The following is a 12,058-nucleotide window of genomic DNA, read 5'->3' as shown; positions in this document are numbered from 1 at the left end:
TTCATAGTTTGTGTTTAAAGAACTAAAGAGGTTTCATAAAATGAAGAGTCTTCATTTTTATGAACCAATAAAACTCATAAGTTACAATATTGAAGAGACTTGGAATAGTTTCAATTCTTGCCCTCAAGTTTTGGAATTTGAAAAGTCTTACACTTTAATTCCAAATTATACCTTGGATTTTTAAAAAGGTTTAAAAATCAACCCTTATACTATTATTATAATTTTATTATATAGATATGTATAAGAATATGTCGTTCTTACCGTTAGTAGGCCTCATTCACGAAGTCGGTCTATAAGGGGGTATAAGGTTGTTGCCTATATGTCACACCCCAAAACCGGAACGGCGGAAACGTTCTGGGGTGGATGACATCATGTCAAGTATCACAACACATGCATTATAGTAATCAAAGTACAACAAACATTGCATTAATAGTAATAGTTTTTACAAGGTTACATTACAACACTTTAAAGTAATACAAGTAATAGTATAAATACAGCATGGTACAAAGCTATCTTCATCAACAGCTCCGGGGATGTACCTGTCTAATGCTAACCTGAGAATACAAGTTATTTGAAAAGCGAGTATCAGCATTTTTACAAATGCTGGTGAGTTCATAAGCATTTAGTGACATTTCATTCAAATAACTTAAGAAAGTAGTAGTTTAAAAGATTTCAGTGTACTAGAGTCCTTTCCAGAAAATCCTATATTTTCTTTAATAAAAGCAGCCTTCTACCAAGACTGGTCAGTGATGTAGAGTAAAAAGTAGTTTTCCCTAAATTGCTATCATTATCAAAATACTGAATTTGATTATTGAGGAAAGCAACGACATCAGGGAATATCATATGCCTCAGCAGTGAGGACTGCTGACTAAGGCAAAGAACCATAGACTCCAGGAAAGTATCAAACATACGACACGCCTGGTTCAGTCTAACAAGTGGAGACACAGACCCCAGAAGGTACCAAATGAAAAGTACATCTCGCAAGGTCAAAACAGTGAAGACAGACCGCAAACGATACCAAATGAAGGGTACATCTCGCAAGGTCAAAACAGTGAAGACAGACCGCAGACGATACCAAATGAAGGGTACATCTCGCAAGGTCAAAACAGTGAAGACAGACCGCAGACGATACCAAATGAAGGGTACATCTCGCAAGGTCAAAACAGTGAAGACAGACCGCAGACGATACCAAATGAAGGGTACATCTCGCAAGGTCAAAACAGTGACTACAGACCGCAGACAGTATCACATGAAAGACACGTCTAGCAAGGTCAAACAGTGTGACTCTGAAAAAGGTGACATCAGCATACAGTGTAAATTGCTGACGAAATACCGTTACCTTAAAGCCATGAATTATAAGGCAACCCAGGATACTCGTAACCATACTGACTAGAGTACTAGACGCCCTACAAGCATCTATATATTGTGACATTTGTCACCCCTTGGCTTGGTAGGCCGTGGACTGTAGCTAGCAGTCAGGGTGCGGGGTTGTCAATCCCGTATAGGCCTATACACACAATGTCCGCTCTCCCTACAGGAGACTCTGGTTACCAACTAGAAGACGGAGAAGGCCGCGTCCCGAAGATGCATCCCAAATAGAGGATAGTGTGTTACTAAGAGGGAGTGGGTTTCTAATGTAAGTGTAGACTAGAGGTAGAGACTCTTAACAGACTGAAGAAAACTCGTATGTCTATGCTCGTATACATAATATATAACTAATGAATCGAACGACCTTCAGATGGACATCCGATCCCACCAGACCACATCTCAACGAAGAGAAGGAAATAGGGCGGACAAGCCTTCCTAAGTCCTTCAATCATTATTTATATGCATCTATACAAGCATAAACATACATCTAACTACGCTTGAGTGTGTATCATACAGTGAAGTATAAGTGTACAGTGGAAAATCTGAGTCGTGAAGTATAAGTGTACAGTGGAACATCTGAGTCGTGAAGTATAAGAGTACAGTGGAACATCTGAGTCGTGAAGTATAAGTGTACAGTGGAACATCTGAGTCGTGAAGTATAAGTGTACAGTGGAACATCCAAGTCGTGAAGTATACGTGTACAGTGTGGGATAATCGAACCATGAAGTATAAGCGTACCAAGTATAAGTGTATCACGAAGCAGAGACGACAATAAGTGATGTAAGAACGTCTATCAAGTATAAGTGGAGTAAAGTCGTTATCCAGTATAAGTGAAGGAGAAATCGTATCACTAAGTAAGAGCGTGAATAAGTATAAGCGTCATCAAGTATAAGCGACTATAGGTATAAGTGAAAGTGTTACCGAGTCAGAGTACAAAATAAGTATAAGTGAAGCAGCAGTGTTTAACAAGTAAAAGTATACGTCAAAAAGGGAAATCTTTAATGAAAAGCCTTTATGTACAGAGAAAATCACAAATTGTATTCCTTTGTAAAATACGTTTAAAACCTTAGAGGATCTTTCATAAACCAATTTAGGATGAATTTGAATAAATCAGTATAAGTAAAAGTTATGAAATAAGTAAAAATCATTATAGTGTCCCACTCGGTAAAACAGTGTAAAGTGGTTAAATCTTGTCCATGCGGGTTATCAATCACATGTGATTGACATGATAACTGGCATGTTTAACTTGTATTCCCCCTATAAAACATTTAAAAGCATTTAAAAGGTTCATTCAGGGGTATGAACTCACCTGGTGTAAGTAGGTCCGACGAGAGTGCTGATTGGGCGTTCGGGGTCACGCAAGGACTTGAACACACACAAGGACCTATTTTAACATATGATAACATATGTTCACATACAATTAGCATATAATATACTAATTAAACAATTATACACACTCAAAGGAGTGGAAAAACACTTTTGGTTGAGTGTTTGGGGTCCCGGGTAGCGTTTACGGGTGCTAAGGGTCTCTTATCAGTTGTGGGACTTTGCTATACTCACATATCAAGTGTGTAAATGGATTTAAAACACAAAAATGGACCAAATAAGGAGTTTACGGCCCAACCTAAGGGAGTTTACGCCGTAAACTCCCAAGGTTCTATTCTTGGGTGTTTGGTGCTTCTAGCTTGTTCATTGAATTATTCTAAGCATTTTTCCTAAAGGGCATGAGTGGAATTGAGGCCTCTAAGGGTACTAAACAAGAGTTTACGGCCTAGGAACTCTCCCAAGGGAGTTTACGGCCGTAAACTCTCAACCTTTGAGTTTAGTGAAGTTTTAAGCCCCTATTGCCTTCCTAGAATTTTCTTATGAAGTTTGATGCTATTTTGGGTGATTAAAACCAACATTTGAGGGGGTTTTGGGGAGTTTACGGCCTAGATAAATGCTTGGGCCATAAACTCCAAGAAATCCCTCATTTTCCTTGTGTTTAAGCCCTTAGATCCTTCCTAACATTTTATAGAGATAGCCTATGGTCATTTGGGGGACAAAAACTAACTTTTGGGCATGATTTAGGGTGTTTACGGCCTTGAACTTTGTCTGGGCCGTAAACTCCTTTCTTTAAATCATTTTGGAGTGTTTCAAATGTCTAAACTCAAGAGGATAAGTCCCTAAATTATGTAATAAGCCCTAGGATGAGTTTGGAGTGCATTTGGGACCATGACTTGGGGAGTTTACGGCCTAAGCATGTGCTTGGGCCGTAAACTCTTCTTTGAGTCCTAAATCCATGCATTTTAGTGTTTAAACACCCCTAGGCTATATCCCCTAATTATTCCCAAGCTTATGGACAAGTTTAGAGGCATGTTTGGCACCATTTTAGGGGTTTACGGCCCTAGAGTGTTCCTGGGCCGTAAACTCCTTATTCCATGCCTTCTTGGATGATTTTTGGGCTATAAACATAAATCACTATGTTTAGAATAAGCTAGGGTAAGCGGACTTACAATTTGGAAGCGTTTGGTTGCGGATTCGGGGCGAAAACGGGTCTAGAGAGAGAGTATAGAGAGAGAGAGTGTAAAAAGTCTCCAATAGACTCCACTCACCCTTATATAGGGTTTTGAGTCGGGGCACAGTGAAATTCTACCCGATACTGCCGTTAAACGAGGCTTTAGGTCGCACCCGATTTAGTGGTCGTAATAATAAAACTTGACATTTTCCAAATTAATGAAAATGTGTGTCCTGTGTTTTATTTCCTTTTTCACGACTTAACGACATGTAAACATTCACAATTGAAATGTTTATTAAATTTGACAGCTTCTTATTAACGGAACTTTTGAACAGTGGAAAATTCTGTTAACGGTAACGGAGAAATGTAACGGGACAACTTGGGTTGTCACACTATAAAATGGTGACTTAATGGGTGTCCACTCTCACCCACCGCTTCTTGATCGGTGGAGGGTCGTTAGCCGAACGGGTAGGGTACGACTTTAAATTCTCATTAAAAGTATAATGAATTATAAAGTAACTATACATTATAAATTCCCAATCTTAGTTACTTTAGGAAAATGTGAAATTGGTGCTAGCCCATAAAATTACACTTTGTACCTTACCAAGTCGTTAGTGGAGCGTGCGTGGTTAACCGACACACTAACATGGACTAGTAAGAGTGGCAAAGGGTAACTTGACTTTATTATAGATCGGTGGAGCGTGTGTGGTTAACCGGCACATCGATTAGGTAATATTGTTAAGGGTACCAAGTCAATTTGTATGGTTATTCACACCTTGTTTGTGATCCTCGGCATCCCAGTCACAAACTTGAGAGGGCACATTCGAGATTCAAACATGCCATTGAAAAGTTCAATGTATCTCAAAAGATCTAGGAGTTTCAAAAACCAATAAAACCTAATAATAAAATATTTCGTTCTTATGGTGGAAATTGGTAAATCGTCATTTACCTACCTTCAAATATTTTATAGTGTGGATTACAGCATCCCTCTTCCACCTATAAATAGTTTGTTGGATCCTAGCCTTAATATCTCATTTGGGTGACTTATTAAGGACTTTTAATCTAATGAAACTTATCTTCCTTCTATTCTAGATGTCTTCCAATAACACTGCTGGCTCAAACCCTTCAGGCTCCTTTTCCCTAATGAACTTGTGTGGTAAGGTCATCTTTGATGGATCCAACTTCAATGAGTGGATCAGAAACATCAGGATGATTACCCGCTATGAGGACAAAGAATATGTCCTTGATAGGGAGCTTAAGGTTGTTAATGAAGCCACTGCTACTCCAGAAGAGCTTGCGGAGTTCATTTCACATGAGAAGGATGCCACCAAGGTTTCCTGCATCATGATGGCCACAATGACTCCGGAACTCCAAAAATCTTATGAAGATTTCTACCCCTACGAGATGCACCTAGATCTGATGGAAAGGTACCATCAGAGCGCGCGTCAAGAGAGGTATGAAATCATTTCCTCCATGATAACCGCAAGGATGAAGGATGGTGAACCCATCACCGGTCACTTGCAGAAGATGCAGAGGTTCGTTGACCGGTTGCTAAAGCTCAATGTTGACTTCCTTGAGGAATTGGCGATTGACATCATTCTCCATTCCTTACCTTCAAGTTATGATCAGTTTCGTATGACTTATCATATGAATAAGGAGGAAGTCACACTTAGCAAACTTCAAGGACTCTTAAGGACAGCTGAAAATGGCCTTAAGGGTAAAGCGGTTGTTACTTCTACTCCTTTAACAGCCCCTGTTCTTGCAATTGGGCAAGGGAAGAGTAACAAGAGGAAAAGCCCTTCAAAGGGTACCAAGGGTAAGACTCTTGATGGTTCCTCTTCAAGTGGGACAAAGAAAGGTCCCATTACTCCTTCTTCGAACCCAAAGGAAGCACAGTGCTTCTATTGCCAAGATAAGGGACACTTCAAGCGAAGCTGCACCAAATATCTGCAAGATGTAAAGGATGGGAAGGTTAAACCCACCCATGCAGGTATTTACACAATATTGTCTAACAACTCATCTAATGCTAATTCTTGGGTGCTTGATACAGGGTGTGGTATTCATATTTGTACTGATTTGCAGGCACTAAGAAGAAGTGAGCATGTGGAGCATGGGAAGATAAACTTAGTCATGGGCAACAGGAAAGCATCACCTGTTACCAAGATAGGAGTTTATTCTTTATTGCTTAATAATGGGTTAATGTTTGATTTGAATAAGTGTTTTTACTCGCCCGAAATGGCGAGAAATATTATTTCCTTTCATGGCTTGTACAAAAAGGGTTTTACATTTTCATTTGATAATAAAATGGTGCTATTAATGTTTATTACAATGATGTATTTTACTTTAAAGCAATACCTTGTGATGGTGTATATGAAGCCGTGAATGTTGTAGACAATCTAGGAAATAATGTGTTGTATATTGATTCTTCTGATAGCTTGGATAAAGCATCTTTGTGGCATTGTCATCTTGGACATGTTAGCAAGAAGCGCATAGGCCAACTCCAAAAGGCTGGAGTCTTGGAATCGTTAGACCTCAAGTCAGATGATAGTTGCGAGTCTTGTTTACTTGGAAAAATGACAAAGTCACCCTTCACAGGTACTTGTGATAGGGGTGAAGGTTTGTTGGACCTTGTACACACGGATGTGTGTGTCACACCCCCGAACCAGACGGCGGAAACGTCCGAGGGCTATCGTGACTCATTGAATACCATAACAATGCATATACATGAAACATAACATTATACATCACCAACATTTGGAAATGATACAACCGGTAACGTTTACATTCATTACATTGTTCAAAATTACATTCAAAGAAAATAACTGTTTGATGCTACTTAAGCCACAGCAAAAACGTCGGAAAGTACAAATCATCTTCACTTTATCTGTTACCTGAGAATACAAGTATTTTGAAAAACGTCAACATATGAAATGTTGGTGAGTTCATAAGTAGAGTTTGAAATCCAATGTGTTGTTTGAAAACCTTTAGAAAATCCGATATTTTCTAGAAATAGAATGGTGTAATAAAAATAGGTAATGATCCATGAGTATGCTTGTTTGAATTCTATAGATGTAAGCGTAAGAGTTGTGAAATTCGACCGGAAATTTTTAATCGTTATTGAAATCCTAGGAAAACCCGACGTTTTCCTATCATTGTATCGTTGTATTCCGGAGGCATCGAGAATACAGAGAGTGGTGAAGTGTTGGGACATGCGTTAGTGAAAACGTCAAGTCAACAACCTTACAAGTGATCCTTTTAGGCGTCACTCGTAAATCTTCACGCGACTCGATCCTCCCGGACTTGTAAAGTCCCACGACCGGAGGGAAGGGAGAAGGTACGAAACCTTCGGTGTTTCCCCGCGTCGTTCGAGACCAAATGCAATTGCGAAGGGCCCGAAGCCCAACTCGCAATCGTGAGTTACAGACTTTACTAGCAGCACTAAAGGACCCTTGGGGACCAGCAGCATGTTTGCCATTGAAAGTCCTTTTACGTTATGTCGGGTCGGTAAAACCCAACACTTCGTAAGAGAGAGAGATCTTCGGGCCTTAAGATCAGGTCGTTGGGCTAGCTAGGCTCAACAGACAAGATTTTACACTTTTGGGGCCCAAAGATGGTGCGTAGACGTCTGTGCACACTCGCATGTAATAGTAATCGTTATGGTTATGAATCGAAATGTCGTAGCTTCGTCGTGTTAGTGATTTTGGATTTTTATTGGTTCGAGACCGAACCAATTCGTTTGACAACGACTTTTGGTATTGTAGTATATTGTATTTCGTCGACAAGCGTGGTACCATCAATTGGTCAAATTGCATATATTAACTAGCCTTGAAGATTTTCTGTTTACAGCCCCTCCTTAATTGAAGAATTTACTCTTTTTACCCCTTTATTTAAAAACTTTCCGGTTTGGTCCTTAAATCAATTTTCTTGACATTTTTATACCAAAAATTATTGAAATAAGTATTTTCCAGCAAATTTATCATAGAAAACAGTTTAAGCCCTTGAAACTTCAGTTTTCTCGGTTATAGCCCCTTTTTTCGCAACTTTTACATTTTTGACCCAATTTGGAAAAATTTTACAATTTTGGTCCCTTTTAAATTTGGAAAGCATTTTAAACCTTTGAAAAGCATATGGAACACTTATAGTCCACTGTTTTACAGAAAAATGCAGTTTTGGCCCTCCAATTTAGAAAATTTCGCATATTGGGCCTTATTGGGCCAAAAATGTCATATTTAGCCCAATAAGCTTGGAATTTATGTTTTTAACCCTCTAAATAGCATATTTTCAGAAAAATACATTATGTAAACTGTTTTGGTTCATCTCACCCATCAGATTTCGAAATGTTTCATATAGGGCCCTTCAACTTTGTATTTTCAACATTTTATGTCAAAAAAATGAGTTTTTAGCCCAAGTTAAGTGTTGTTAAGCTATTTAGCCATTTTCTTAGTATACTTTGCATGTGATAGTCTATTTTGTGCTATGATAAGATATATGTCTCGGTTTTTAGCATATCACCCTAGATCTATCAATAAAATCATACAAAACATACATGTAAGCATAGAAATCAACCACAACATACACATAATGATGGATCTACACTTTTTCTTGTATTCTCCCCCATAAAAACTCATAAAAATCGAAAATAAGGGGATATGAAACTCACTTTGGGTGTTGATTCGGTTTTTGAAGAAAGAATAGAAGAAAGTTTGGTGATTTTCGGCCTTAGCACCCCTTGATGAAGATCTCGGCCTTGAGGTGTTTCTAAGATGCAAGATCATGATTTTTCATGAATTAAGGAGAGGTATTTGATAGATCAAGGAAGCTAGATCATAGAATTAAGTAAAAACTTACCTAAGATGATGTTAATCTTGCAAAATCCCCTTGAAATCCTCTTAGAATTTTCGAAATTTTTGGAGAGGAAGGAGAGGGTTTCTTGAGAGAATTTAGAGAGAATTTGTGAGGTGTGTGTGTGTGTTGGTTATCCTCGGCCGAAACAAGAAGGGAGAGGGAAGAAAAGACCTTGAGGTGATGCTTGCATGGATGAATGAGATTTTGCATGGAGAACCTATGGGTAAAAATGATGTGGCAACCCAAGGTCAACTCTCCCTTTTTCCTTGGGCTTGGGCCGAGAATGGGGAGAGAAGAAAGGATTTTTGGGCTTTTTGTCCCTAAGCCCAACATTAGAGGTAGTTTGGGGTGCTTATTGGCCTTATAAAATAAATTTGTGATTTTTATGCTTTATTAAGCTAGGTTAGGTTAAATTATGGATCAAAGCTTGTGATTTATTTCATTCTAGGTTCTACCTAGCCCAAAATATTGAAATAAATGAATGTGGGTCCAATTAGAGCCCAATTAGAGTTCTAAGTCCATGATAGTCTTATTGGAGGCTTATTGGTCCATTTGGATCCAATAAGAAAGTTCTAGTCCAAAATGGACTTAACAAAAACTTCTAGGGTCTTCCAATTATTTGATGAATATTTGTAGTACTTGTATAATGTATTTGATTGAAGTTTTTGATTCCCATTAGTTTGAATGTATGGATTACATGACACAAAATTTCCAGTTGTGACAGTGTGTGGGCCCTTCAGAGTTGCTACAAGAGATGTTAATCGTTATTATGTGACTTTTACTGATGATTACAGTAGATATGGATATATTTACTTAATCAAGCATAAGTCAGAAACCTTTGAAAAGTTCAAAGAGTTTAAGCAGGAAGTTGAGAATCAATTGGGCAGGAACATCAAGATGCTCCAATCCAATCGGGGAGGAGAGTATCTTAGCATTGAGTTCCTTGACTATCTTAAGGAATGTGGGATTGTCTCACAATTGACACCTCCCAGGACACCACAGTTAAATGGTGTGGCTGAGAGGCGCAATCGAACCCTGCTAGATATGGTTCGTTCCATGATGAGTCGAGCTTCGTTACCAATCTCTTTCTGGGGGTATGCCTTAGAGACTGCCGCCCATATCCTTAATCTAGTCCCTACTAAAAAGGTTGCCAAAACACCTCACGAGATGTGGACTGGGAAAGTGCCCAATTTGGACCACATCAAGATTTGGGGTTGTGAAGCTTTTGTGAGGCCTGAGACTCATGATAAGCTTGAGCCCCGAAGCTAGAGGTGTATTTTCATCGGCTACCCATAGAGATCCTTTGGTTACCTCTTCTACAGACCCAGTGATAATGTGGTCTTTGTGGCAAGAAGAGGAGTCTTTCGTGAGAGAGAATTAATAAGCCAAGGGGACAATGGGAGGCAAATTGACCTTGAAGAGCTTCAAGAGTCAAGTGGTGAAGGAACCTTAAATACTGTCAGCCAACCTGAGGAGGAAACTACTGTTGAGCCGATAGACGAGTCTGTACCTCCAAGACGTTCCACTAGGGTGAGGAACACACCTGAATTTTATTATGGTTATCACATCACCACTGAAGGTGATATATTTATCAGTGATAGTACACTAATAGATTTGGATGAACCTAATAATTATAAGGAAGCCATGGCAGGCCCTGAGTCTGCGAAATGGAAGGAGGCTATGGACAGTGAGATTCAGTCCATGTATGACAATCAAGTTTGGAACTTGGTTGACAATGCACCAGGTCGTAAGACAGTTGGGTGCAAATGGATCTTCAAGAAGAAGACCGACATGGATGGGAAAGTACACACTTATAAAGCGCGAATGGTTGCGAAGGGCTTTACTCAAACTCCGGGAGTTGACTATGATGAGACCTTCTCACCAGTGGCCAAGATTAAGTCTATTAGAGTGTTGTTAGCCATAGCTGCATTTCATGACTATGAGATATGGCAAATGGATGTCAAAACCGCTTTCCTTAATGGGAAGTTGGCTGAAGATGTTTACATGGATCAGCCAGAGGGTTTTGTTAATCTAAAGTACCCTAATAGAGTGTGTAAGCTTGAAAAATCCTTTTATGGATTGAAACAAGCATCTCGCAGGTGGAATCTTTGCTTTGATGAGAAAGTCAAAGAGTTTGGCTTTTCTAGAAGTGAGGATGAGTCTTGTGTATATGTCAGGGCTAGTGGGAGCATAGTTAGCTTCTTGGTGTTGTATGTGGATGACATACTACTCATAGGAAACGACATCCCAACTTTGCAGGAGGTTAAGGCCTGGCTTGGGAAGTGTTTTGCTATGAAGGACCTTGGGGAAGCTGCCTATATCCTAGGGATAAGGATATTGAGAGATAGGAGTAAAAGACTAATTGGACTTAGTCAAAGTACTTATGTGGATAAGGTACTGAAGAGGTTCAGTATGCAAGATTCCAAGAAAGGAGAGTTACCAATACAAAGTAATGCCAAGCTAAGTAAGACTCAGAGTCCGAGTACAAAGGCTGAGATAGTTGAAATGAGTCAGATACCATATGCTTCCGCTGTGGGCTCGATCATGTATGCTATGACTTGTACTCGCCCTGATGTGGCCTTTGCTTTGAGCATGGTCAGTAGATATCAAGGGAACCCTGGAAAAGCACACTGGACAGCGGTAAAGAACATTCTCAAGTATTTGCGGAGGACTAAGGACTGGGTCCTTACCCTCGGAGGCAGTGATGACTTGAGAGTGGAAGGATATAGTGATGCTAGCTTTCAAACTGATAGGGATAATTTTCGCTCTCAGTCAGGCTGGGTCTTTATCCTAAATGGAGGAGCCATTACTTGGAAAAGTTCCAAGCAGGAGACAGTAGCTGATTCGACTTGTGAATCAGAGTACATAGCAGCAAGCGAGGCAGCAAAAGAGGCGATATGGCTAAAGAACTTCATCGGAGACCTTGGAGTTGTACCAGCTATAAAGGAGCCAATGGAAATTTTCTGTGACAGTGAAAGTGCGGTTGCTTTGGCGAAGGAACCAAGAGATCACGGGAGATCTAGGCACATTGACAGAAAATACCATTTCATCAGACATAGAATAAAAGAAGGACTCCTCGTGGCAAAGAGTGTATCATCAAATGAGAACCTAGCAGATCCCCTCACGAAGGGACTGAGCAGGGTTAAGCATTTACAGCATGCAAGGCGCATTGGGCTGAAGGATGATATTAGTTTCGATAATTAGATTCCTGAAACTTGTAAAATGTAATTGACATTTGATGATAAATAAAAGTTGTTATTTATTTATGAGTAAGGTGTTACTATCTTATGTTGATTGTTTACTATGTTTCAATTTTGCATGTTTTTACTTCCAGAATAATTATGTTAT

This window comes from Lactuca saligna, chromosome 8, assembly GCF_052625555.1.
Source record: "Lactuca saligna cultivar CGN05327 chromosome 8, ASM5262555v1, whole genome shotgun sequence".
Taxonomy (NCBI): domain Eukaryota; kingdom Viridiplantae; phylum Streptophyta; class Magnoliopsida; order Asterales; family Asteraceae; genus Lactuca; species Lactuca saligna.
This window is presented reverse-complemented; position numbering follows the sequence as displayed.